This window comes from Schistocerca cancellata, chromosome 7 (genome assembly GCF_023864275.1).
Source record: "Schistocerca cancellata isolate TAMUIC-IGC-003103 chromosome 7, iqSchCanc2.1, whole genome shotgun sequence".
NCBI classification, from domain to species: Eukaryota; Metazoa; Arthropoda; class Insecta; order Orthoptera; family Acrididae; genus Schistocerca; species Schistocerca cancellata.
The window spans coordinates 158,675,248-158,687,960 of NC_064632.1; positions in this window are offsets into that span (position 1 = coordinate 158,675,248).

Here is a 12,713-nt window from a genome sequence, read left to right on the forward strand (position 1 = left end):
TCGAACTTCTTACCAAGAAGCTACGCCAGAGGGCTGCTGTTCCTCCTAGACTTTACGCACTGCTGAAGGTGCACAAGGAATCGATTCCGTTACGTCCTATTGTCAGAAATATTGATGCCCCAACGTACCTTCTCGCCAAGCACCTCAAACAACTGCTTAGCCCTTACGTTGGGAGATGTACACACCATATCCGTAACCTGTTTCTTTAGATATGTGGATGATACCCTCGTTATCTGGCCACATGGAAGAGATAAACTTCCTCACACATCTCAACTCCAGACACGAGATTATTAAGTTCACCATGGAGATCGAAACGGATGGGATGTTCCCTTTCCTAGATGTTTTGATAAGAAGACGAGTGACGGCACTTTGGACCACAGCGTGTGTAGGAAGAAGACGCACACCGATTTGTACCTACATGCGGATAGCTGCCATCACTCGGCACAAAAGAATGGCGTGCTCAAAACTCTTGTACACAGAGCTCACACCATCTCCGACAGGGACAGTCTCCAACAAGAATTGGACCATCTGAAGGCCGTGTTTCGGAGGAACAGTTACAAGGAAGGGCAAATTCGAAAGGCTTTACATCCCACATCAGCAGGACCGGTGAAACTGAGGATGAACCTCAGGAGGAGGCAGCCTTGGCTATTATTCCGTGTTGTGGGGCCTTATCCGGAAAAATTGGACGCATTTTACGTAAGCACCAAGTCAAAACCATCTTCCGTCCTCCAAGCGAAACCAAGAGCCTTCTCGGTAGTGTCAACGACAACCTTGGTCTACGTAAATCAGGGGTTTATCAGATACCTTGCCACTGTGGTAGTGTATACATAGGGATGATCATTCGTAGCATTGAGGACCAATGCCGAGAACATCAACGGCACACTAGACTGCAACAGCCCAGTAAGTCGGCAGTCGTTGAGCATTGCCCGTCGGAACTCCACAGCATGGATTATGACCAAACCAAAGGCCTGACATAGACTTCCAAATACTGGGACTGTGCCATCAAAGAAGCCATAGAGATCAGAGTAAGGGAGCCACAACTAAATCGTGACAGCGGTTACATCCTTAGCAAGGGGTGGGAACCCGCGATCACCCGGATTAAGAAGAAAAAGGATATTTCGCAGAGTGTACCGACTTCGGGGGAGGAGGGAAGAATAACGAGAGCGGTGCCGGCAGACCCTCCTGAACGAGAAGCCCTAGGACGCAGCGCCCAGACGGCGGGAGAACGGACGCTGCACCTGGACCGCACCGACTCATAGGAAGCGCCTGAGGGAGGAGCGGGAGGGGGATTGTCCTATATATACATGGCGCCGGCCCACCGCCGGTCAGTACATCAGCTAATGATGGCAACGTGGTCGATTGCCGAAATATTGTGTCCTATGCACACTCATACCAGGCTGTCACCCGAGATTTATTTCTTCCCGAACTTATTAATCGTGGGAAACACTCACGAATCATGGGGAACATGCACTCTTGTGCACCACCAGTGTTTTGTTTTACATGTCCCTGTTGCCATGCGACGTACGTCACTGCTTATTTACAGGTAACATCTACTGTTCCAGCGACAAATACCACCGTTACAGCCACACGGGTTACTACGCAAAGTAAATCACAGACTTGCCTCGTGCAAAAGCAGCGTACATAAATGCAGAGATGAGACATGCCCCTTTGATGTATGGATTAGCTGACAGCAATGGCGCTCGCGCTCAACGTTTGTACCGGGAGAGATTTCTAGGCCAAAGGCGCCCCGACGGGAAAGGGTTTGAAGCCGTTCTTCGTCAACTTAGTGAACACGGGGCCTTTAAGCTTGATACTCGCGACCGTGGGAGGCCTACATGGACGAGGATGCCGCAACGTGTGGCGGCAGTTCTTCATGCAGTTGACGACGACCCTAGTGTCAGTACAAGACATGTAGCTGCGATACTGAACGTTGATCACGTGACAGTCTGGCGAGTGTTACCATTTTCAGCGTGTGCAGGCACTATCAGCAGTTGAATTTCCTGCACGGCCATTCTTCTGCGAATGGTTTATTCAACAAAGCGTTAACCCTAATTCCAGTGGTGTTCACAGACGAGGCGTCGTTTCAACGAGATCAGATTGTAAATTTTTACAATCACATGTGTTGGCAGAAGTCAATCCTCATTCAACTGTTGAAGCAAATTGTCAACAAAGATTTTGTCTCAATGTTTCGGTCGACATTGTTGGTGAGTGTTTGCTAGGGTCTCACTTTCTTCTACCCAGGCTCAAGTTACCACAAAAAAAAAAAAAAAAAAAAGAAATGGTTCAAATGGGTCTGAGCACTATGGGACTTAACTTCTGAGGTCATCAGTCCCCTAGAACTTAGAACTACTCAAACCTAACTAACCTAAGGACATCACACACATCCATGCCCGAGGCAGGATTCGAACCTGCGACTGTAGCGGTCTTACGGTTCCAGACTGTAGCGCCTAGAACCGCTCGGCCACTCAGGCCGGCTCAAGTTATCGCTGTTTCGTAGAGAATGTTCTACCGGATCTCTTAGCAGAAGTGCCTTTAGCTGTGCAACAATACACGTACTTCATGCACCATGAAGCATCTCCTCATGTTAGAGTTTATGTCTGTCCGCTTCTAAATAACAGGTTCGTTGACAGATGGATAGGTAGAATGGACCAATTGCCTGGCCTCCGAGCTCTACGGACCCAAGCCCATCGCGACTTTATTTGTGGATGCATTTGAAAGTTCTTGTATATGGAACCCAGTACACGATGTTCAGAATCTCCGTGCCCGTATTACTGAAGGCTGCGAAACCATGTTCAATACCTAGGGATACATCAGCGCATCCGAGATTCGCTACGAGGGCGGGTTTATACATGTATCAATGTCACAGAGGGCATATTCAACATCGCCTGTGAGAAAGAGTTGCATGTGGTAAGCTGGTGCCTTATGTTCGTATGTGTTTCCCATGATTAATGAGTTGGAGAAAATTAGTTATAACATTGAAACAAAGCTTTTACAGTCCCATGTTCATGCAATATATTTCTTCGTCTATGTGTGAAGAATGACATTTCTGTTATTGTTTCATCTGCAACTGCATGGATAATCTGCAAATCACACTTAATTACCAAGTCAGATAAAACCCCTTAATGAGTAGATTATGAGAGCATTTTAAATTTTTAATTCAGTCAGTAATTACATGAAGAGCTGAAAATCTAATTTTTGTTGCCCCTGGAAACTGTTACATAGGCCATCTGCAACTGTGTCTGTATACCTCGCATGATTTAGCCATTCTGTTGCAGATTCCCGCAAGGTTCATACAGAAGACGACTGCTATTTCTTTCCGGTGAAAATTATATATAACAGGTTGTTATCCTTGTCAAGACCTAGTTATCATCCACTTCTAGATATAAGCCCAAAACAGAATTATAAATGAGAAATATAAAACTGTGGCTGTTTTGCGGTGTTAACTTACTCAGTTAATCCGTTTATTGCTTGAAACCCCATCATCAGATTACAGCTGACTATCGTCTTCTGGTGAAGAACATTGAAAAATGTTATGCATATGGAGCAAACACAGAGTAAATGTAGTAATGGTCACTGCAGTATCTGAGAACATTAACGCTGAACAGCAATAAATGTAAAAGGAACAAGGCAGAATACATTAAGGTTTAGCGTTAAAAAATGTGTTTATGTGTGTGTGTGTTTGTATGTGAGTATGAGGTGAAAAAGCAGGAGAACAACATGAGCAAAGAATTACACTCTACAGAAGAGAAGATGTGTATCTGGTGCAACAAACTAGTAGTCTATATAACAATTTAAATTAACACAATTTAAATTGTTGCACAGACTATTAGATCTCAATGATGTAAAATAAATCCAGAAAAAGTATTGGACAACAGTATGAAAATGTGTTACGTGTGGACAGTGATGGAACAACAGAGTAAAAGACATCATTGACAATTGTAACAGAAAATACATAAAGTGAACTGTAAGTATGAAGAGTTACGCTTAACTTCAAGGAAGATGAACATATAATAAAACAACAGAATATACAGGGTGATTTTACTAAATGAGGATGAAACTGTAGGAAACACTCCCTCACTGGATAAGGAGTAAAAAAGGTCAAATGAACACATGGTCGAAATTTCGTTGCAAGGGACGTACTCTCACTTGATGGTAGAGATAAAACATTTTTGACAGTATTCATCGTTTAGATTTGCTCCTCTTGCGTTTGCCGTCTTAGCAGTTAAAATTTTTGGATATGAGGTCCCAAAACACTGTTGCCATATAACCCAAACATGTTTCATCACCTCTATGCCATCATCAGTGGGTTTTCTTTATTCAAATCTTAATTCTACGTTATACAGTTATGCAGGATCATTTGTATGTGATCATGTACCAGTAGCCTGTCATGTTTTGCTTTTTCAAATCCTTTTTTTTTACGTTCCCATGAGTTATTGAGAACCGCACACAAATACTACAAATACATTGCAGTATTATGTTCGTAACAAACACTCAAAATTAAAATGTGTTTGTTACAAATAAAATTCTGCAAAATATGTGTATCGTTTGTATGTGGTTCTCAGTAACTCATGGGAGCGCAAAAGAAAAAAGCTCTGACAAAGCACAACATTCCAAGCTATCAGTATATGGTAATGTACAAATGCTCCTGCAAAACTTAATAGTGTAAAACTGATATAAACAAAGAGAACACACTGGTGATGGGAAAGGTGTCTGGAACATGTCTGCGTCATAGGAGAAAACGATTTTGCATAACAGAGGAACCTCATATCCAGAAATAATTTGATAGTGTATGTTTCAGTTATTGAAAGCACACGTGACACACCAGGCAGTAAGGAATCTTTTGTCTGTATAGCGTTTTAGTTCTCCACACGAGCGGACAGTAACGTTGTCCACAATGGCGATACTCTCACACATCGGTAGACGGGGGCTCCTAGCTCCAGGTAATTTTCCATTTTTTGAGCACCCTTCATCGGATGATGAAGCTGTAGAGGGGGTACAAGAACAGAAGTGCACTTCAGCAAAAAACTTCCTCCAGGACGAAATAGCGAAGCTTGTTAACAGATTGATCAAATGAGTAGAGATTGAGGGACATTGTGTACAAAACTGACGTTACTCCTCGTTGAAATTTCCACTCTGCAGGGGAATGTGCGATGATATGAAACTTCCTGGCACGAGAAAACTGTGTGCCGGACCGAGACTCGAACTCGGGACCTTTGCCTTCCGCCGACTGAGATCCCGATGTTACTACTGCTTTGCAGACCACCTGCTTAAAGAAAGCCGTAGTTACAAGGTGAAACAACAAGTATTACATCACATCCACAAAGAAAGCAAGACGCACCATCTTGAAATAATGGAAATTAATGAACACATTTCTCTCAATCCCAGCTTGCTGCTGAATGACAAGACACAGTTTCCTTAGTCGCCGTTTCTGATACAACTCACAGTCCCATCCAGGCCATGTTGTAAATTAACCCTCTTTCTCACATGCCCCATTTTCCTTTAGTTCAGTTACTATAATTTCTCTCGTTGTTTACAAAATTACTTTCAATAATCCCAGGTGCTTCATTCACCTGCTTAATATCACTATTATATCTGATCTGCTTGTAATTTAGGGCCTATTGAAGACAAGATTATATCGTTCAGCCACATCTTTAGAAATGTCACCAACATTTATTGTTCAACTATTTTTTTCTATTTACCACTGTTGTAATTTGTTTATAGTTTATTAGTTAATGTGTCACATATTTTCTGTTAGTAAAATAATCTTACATCCCATTTGCACTGACATAATCCTTCTTGTTTTATTCCTAATTCTGACATTACCATCTTCATCTCTGGAAATGGAGATACTCTGTACATGCACTAGTTTAAAGCCTTTGACCCAACAAAATTTCACTGCACCATATGCTTATCTTGTACCCGATGATGGCGTAACAGCCGAAAACCTGTTCTTTTGATGATGATGATGATTCAATAAATATTTCAAAAGGGTAACGTAATTAAAAGTAGCCCGCCTCCCCTTGAATGAGAATGCAATATTTCGGCTTCGGAAATAGTAAACAGCCACAACAATGGACAGTTTTATGCGCTATCGATTGTTAGTATCCTTCAGTCAGGATTAGTTTATTTAATCAGTGAAGTCACGTGTTTCTCTTTGCGGTCCGTAAAATGACTTTCTCGAAAGCAGTAAGAATTAAAATTGTGTAAGCATATGTGAAAGCAGGTTCGATTAAGGAAAGTCGCGAAATTTTCGGGGTCAGGTATCCCGATAGAGAGATACGAGCCAAGAGAGCAATACAGAGCCTGCGTAAAAATTGGCGCCCTACGGATCAGTGCAGAACTCCTTCAGTTCGCACACCAGAAGTTACTGGAGACATTCGCCGAAGAATTATACAGAACACTAAGAAGTCTACAAGCAAATTGGCCCAACAGCAGCATGTACACTCCTGGAAATTGAAATAAGAACACCGTGAATTCATTGTCCCAGGAAGGGGAAACTTTATTGACACATTCCTGGGGTCAGATACATCACATGATCACACTGACAGAACCACAGGCACATAGACACAGGCAACAGAGCATGCACAATGTCGGCACTAGTACAGTGTATATCCACCTTTCGCGGCAATGCAGGCTGCTATTCTCCCATAGAGACGATCGTAGAGATGCTGGATGTAGTCCTGTGGAACGGCTTGCCATGCCATTTCCACCTGGCGCCTCAGTTGGACCAGCGTTCGTGCTGGACGTGCAGACCGCGTGAGACGACGCTTCATCCAGTCCCAAACATCCTCAATGGGGGACAGATCCGGAGATCTTGCTGGCCAGGGTAGTTGACTTACACCTTCTAGAGCACGTTGGGTGGCACGGGATACATGCGGACGTGCATTGTCCTGTTGGAACAGCAAGTTCCCTTGCCGGTCTAGGAATGGTAGAACGATGGGTTCGATGACGGTTTGGATGTACCGTGCACTATTCAGTGTCCCCTCGACGATCACCAGTGGTGTACGGCCAGTGTAGGAGATCGCTCCCCACACCATGATGCCGGGTGTTGGCCCTGTGTGCCTCGGTCGTATGCAGTCCTGATTGTGGCGCTCACCTGCACGGCGCCAAACACGCATACGACCATCATTGGCACCAAGGCAGAAGCGACTCTCATCGCTGAAGACGACACGTCTCCATTCGTCCCTCCATTCACGCCTGTCGCGACACCACTGGAGGCGGGCTGCACGATGTTGGGGCGTGAGCGAAAGACGGCCTAACGGTGTGCGGGACCGTAGCCCAGCTTCATGGAGACGGTTGCGAATGGTCCTCGCCGATACCCCAGGAGCAACAGTGTCCCTAATTTGCTGGGAAGTGGCGGTGCGGTCCCCTACGGCACTGCGTAGGATCCTACGGTCTTGGCGTGCATCCGTGCGTCGCTGCGGTCCGGTCCCAGGTCGACGGGCACGTGCACCTTCCGCCGACCACTGGCGACAACATCGATGTACTGTGGAGACCTCACGCCCCACGTGTTGAGCAATTCGGCGGTACGTCCACCCGGCCTCCCGCATGCCCACTATACGCCCTCGCTCAAAGTCCGTCAACTGCACATACGGTTCACGTCCACGCTGTCGCGGCATGCTACCAGTGTTAAAGACTGCGATGGAGCTCCGTATGCCACGGCAAACTGGCTGACACTGACGGCGGCGGTGCACAAATGCTGCGCAGCTAGCGCCATTCGACGGCCAACACCGCGGTTCCTGGTGTGTCCGCTGTGCCGTGCGTGTGATCATTGCTTGTACAGCCCTCTCGCAGTGTCCGGAGCAAGTATGGTGGGTCTGACACACCGGTGTCAATGTGTTCTTTTTTCCATTTCCAGGAGTGTAAGTAGGAGAAGCTGGTAGCAGATATTGAAAAGTCTTGATTTGAAGTCATATCATGCGACGTTTGTGCAGCAACTAGGGAGGTATGACTGTCGGAGACGTGTAGATTACAACAATTGACTTTTGATTAACATCGACCATGGTTTTTGTAGACCCTTTCCATTACATCATGAGAGATGAAGCACGCATTCATCTTTCCGGTCACTTGAAATCACAGAACACGAGGTACTGGCAGCGGAGAACCCTAACACTGTACGTCAGCAAACCACTCCTTGATGAAAAAATCGGCGATTGTTGCGGTGTAACAGGAACGCGCATTACGGGGCCGATATTTATTGACGCAGTCATGTATGGAAGTGAAACATGGTCGATAAATAGTTTGGACAAGAAGAGAATAGAAGCTTTCGAAGTGTGGTGCTACATAAGAATAGATGGGCAGATCACTCAGCTGATGAGGAGGTATTGAGTAGAATGGCGGAGGAGAGAAATTTGTGGCACAACTTGACTAGAAGAAGGGATAGGTTGGTAGGGCATGTTCTGAGGCATCTAGGGATCACCAATTTAGTATTGCAGGTCAGCGTGGAAGGTAAAAGTCGTAGAGGGAGAACAAGAGATGAATACACTAAGCAGATTCAGAAGGATGTAGGTTGCAGTAGGTACTGGGAGATGAAGCTTGCACAGGATAGAGTAGCATAGAGAGCTGCATCAAACCAGTCGTTAGACTGAAGACCGCAACAACACGGTTTCAGATATGGAAATTTTCGATACATTTTGTACTCAACTAAATGAATGTGAAAGACAATAAGTGGTTCAAATGGCTCTGAGCACTATGGGATTTAACTGCTGAGGTCATCAGTCCCCTAGAAGTTAGAACTACTTAAACCTAACTAACCTAAGGACATCACACGCATCCATGCCCGAGGCAGGATTCGGACCTGCGACCGTAGCGGTCGCGCGGTTCCAGACTGAAGCGCCTAGAACCGCTCGGCCACACTGGCCGGCGAAAGACAATACTTCTTCTTCCAGCAAGAAGGGCCAACACGGCACACGACCAAGGTATCCCTCGAACGAGTCCCTGAAGTCTACACCGAGGAACGAACTGCCGCAAACATTTATGGCCACGTTCGCAGGACCTAGCAACATGTGATTTTTTTCCTGTGGGGACATTAGAAAGGCAAAATCTACGGAAAAAATCGACACACAATACAGGAACTGAAGACAACATCACCCGTGAACATGCCGCCGTCGATATTGGAACTTTACGCCGGGTGTATCTGGATCTGCTTAGATATGCACAACTGGGTATCGATGTTGCACGGGGTCACTTTCAACGCCTTGCTGTTGCACGGGGGTCACTTTTAGCGCCTTCTATAAATGTATTTCTCATTGTAAGTAAATGGTAAGTCCATTTCAGCTCTTCGTTTCTGTAACTTCATTGTATTTCCTTTACGTTTAAACGAACTACTTTTATCTGCGCCCACCCTATAATATTACACCAGTGTTATGTCTGTTTCATTCATCTTGATGCTGTAACCCAGTAAATACTTTTCTTTGAATTTGCTTTATTTTTTGACTTGCGGTCTCAGTGTAATTGTTGCTGTGGTCTTAAGTCCTGAGACTGGTTTGATGCAGCTTACCATGCTACTCTATCCTGTGCAAACTTCTTCATCTCCCAGTACCTACTGCAACCTACATCCTTCTGAATCTGTTCAGTGTATTCATCTCTTGGTCTGCCTCTACGATTTTTACCTTCCACGCTCCCCTCCAATACTTAATTGGTAATCCCTTGATGCCTCAGAATATGCCCCACCAACCGATCCCTTCTCCTAGTCAAGTTGTACCACAAATTTCTCTTCTCTCCAATTCTATTCAATACCTCCTCATTAGTTGTGTTATCTACCCATCTAGTCTTCAGCATTCTTCTGAAGCACCACATTTCGAAAGCTTTTATTCTCTTCTTGTCTAAACTACTTATCGTCCACGTTTCACTTCCATACATGGCTACACTCCATACAAATACTTTCAGAAACGACTTCCTTACACATGAATCTATACTCGATGTTAACAAATTTCTCTTCTTCAGAAACGCTTTCCTTGCCATTGACAGTCTACATTTTATATGTACTGTAAAAAAAAAAAAAAAAAGCTAACTCGGCTGCCGCCTAGCTCACAAGTGGTGCTGCGCGGTGCAGTGAACCCAAGGCTGGCTTTCTCAGAAATAAGGCGAAGAATGCGCAGGGAGAACAATTACACAGCTGGCTGTTTGAGCAAGTGGTTTACGTTTGCAGAACAGAGAAAAGCTTCTTCTTAGCTCTCTCCATCTCTCGCCGAGCTCTCGGAGTTAAAAGTCGTCCACTCCCATTAGCCTCCGTCCCCGCCCCCACACTTTCAACTTAATGGCGCCTAAGCGGAAACTAAGGAGCGCACATTCACTTGGGGGCGCCATTTCTTTCTCCAGTTTTAAACCGGGCACTGATGCAGCTCGCAATTTACCTCTTGCATCGTGCTTACTGCTTCTTCCTGACTCGGGAATCACTTTTTAGTCGACTGCGGCTACAGGACTTTGGCGAGCAATCCGCTTACGTTGCTGCTGGTGAACCTTTCGGGTTATAAGGTCGTGGTCCACGAAACTCTTCTGTTCCTAACGTTTTTTCGAGTACTGCGCTGGAAATCTTTAGCTCCTCCGTTGAGTCTTGCCGGCCGACATACACTCCTGGAAATGGAAAAAAGAACACATTGACACCGGTGTGTCAGACCCACCATACTTGCTCCGGACACTGCGAGAGGGCTGTACAAGCAATGATCACACGTACGGCACAGCGGACACACCAGGAACCGCGGTGTTGGCCGTCGAATGGCGCTAGCTGCGCAGCATTTGTGCACCGCCGCCGTCAGTGCCAGCCAGTTTGCCGTGGCATACGGAGCTCCATCGCAGTCTTTAACACTGGTAGCATGCCGCGACAGCGTGGACGTGAACCGTATGTGCAGTTGACGGACTTTGAGCGAGGGCGTATAGTGGGCATGCGGGAGGCCGGGTGGACGTACCGCCGAATTGCTCAACACGTGGGGCGTGTGGTCTCCACAGTACATCGATGTTGTCGCCAGTGGTCGGCGGAAGGTGCACGTGCCCGTCGACCTGGGACCGGACCGCAGCGACGCAAGGATGCACGCCAAGACCGTAGGATCCTACGCAGTGCCGTAGGGGACCGCACCGCCACTTCCCAGCAAATTAGGGACACTGTTGCTCCTGGGGTATCGGCGAGGACCATTCGCAACCGTCTCCATGAAGCACACCGTTAGGCCGTCTTCCGCTCACGCCCCAACATCGTGCAGCCCGCCTCCAGTGGTGTCGCGACAGGCGTGAATGGAGGGACGAATGGAGACGTGTCGTCTTCAGTGATGAGAGTCGCTTCTGCCTTGGTGCCAATGATGGTCGTATGCGTGTTTGGCGCCGTGCAGGTGAGCGCCACAATCAGGACTGCATACGACCGACGCACACAGGGCCAACACCCGGCATCATGGTGTGGGGAGCGATCTCCTACACTGGCCGTACACCACTGGTGATCGTCGAGGGGACACTGAATAGTGCACGGTACATCCAATCCGTCATCGAACCCATCGTTCTACCATTCCTAGACCGGCAAGGGAACTTGCTGTTCCAACAGGACAATGCACGTCCGCATGTATCCCGTGCCACCCAACGTGCTCTAGAAGGTGTAAGTCAACTACCCTGGCCAGCAAGATCTCCGGATCTGTCCCCCATTGAGGATGTTTGGGACTGGATGAAGCGTCGTCTCACGCGGTCTGCACGTCCAGCACGAACGCTGGTCCAACTGAGGCGCCAGGTGGAAATGGCATGGCAAGCCGTTCCACAGGACTACATCCAGCATCTCTACGATCGTCTCCATGGGAGAATAGCAGCCTGCATTGCTGCGAAAGGTGGATATACACTGTACTAGTGCCGACATTGTGCATGCTCTGTTGCCTGTGTCTATGTGCCTGTGGTTCTGTCAGTGTGATCATGTGATGTATCTGACCCCAGGAATGTGTCAATAAAGTTTCCCCTTCCTGGGACAATGAATTCACGGTGCTGCCTCTCGACTGCCGTACACAGGCACCACCTTCGCTTGTTCCCTACATGAATACCGGACCATTCTCGTGCTTACAGTACGCTGCATCAACCACACAGCCTGAAATACACAAGGAACATACGGAAAGTGGTCAAAGGAACTTTCATTTGATAGCAGCGTCTACTGTGGCAACGATGCATTCCTGGACACATGTTCACAGGACATTTTTTGCTCCATTTGCAGTCATGAATCTGTGCCTGTTGTTCGTCGGTTTTACTGATGTTCACCGTGTATTTCTTAATGAGCAGATTATGTCAGAGTTTTTAAATTTTTAAATTTAATCAATAATTATGTAAAATGCTGAAAATCAAATTTTTATTGCACCTGGAACCCTTTAGATAGGCAACCTGCAACTGGTACTGAGCGACTCTTTCAGCAATTATTAATATAGATAATATCAACAACAAAACTATTGTCAACTGTTACAATGATACTGATAATTCAATGTACTGAATATCAGTAAGCTAGCTGTGGTGGCTTGTTACTAATATTAGAAAAAAACAAGAACATCTTTGTACAAGTACACACTTCTATTGCTTCATATCGGGAAGGGTAATCACTTTTAGCTAACACTATTACCACTTCAGAATTATTAGAGTTGGAGCAACTCTGAAATTATGAACACTCATTACAAAAATAAGTGAGTCTACCTTGGAAGTGACTATCGGATGCAAAATCAGCATATGGAAATATGACCAGTAATAGTTTTAAAGAAGTTATT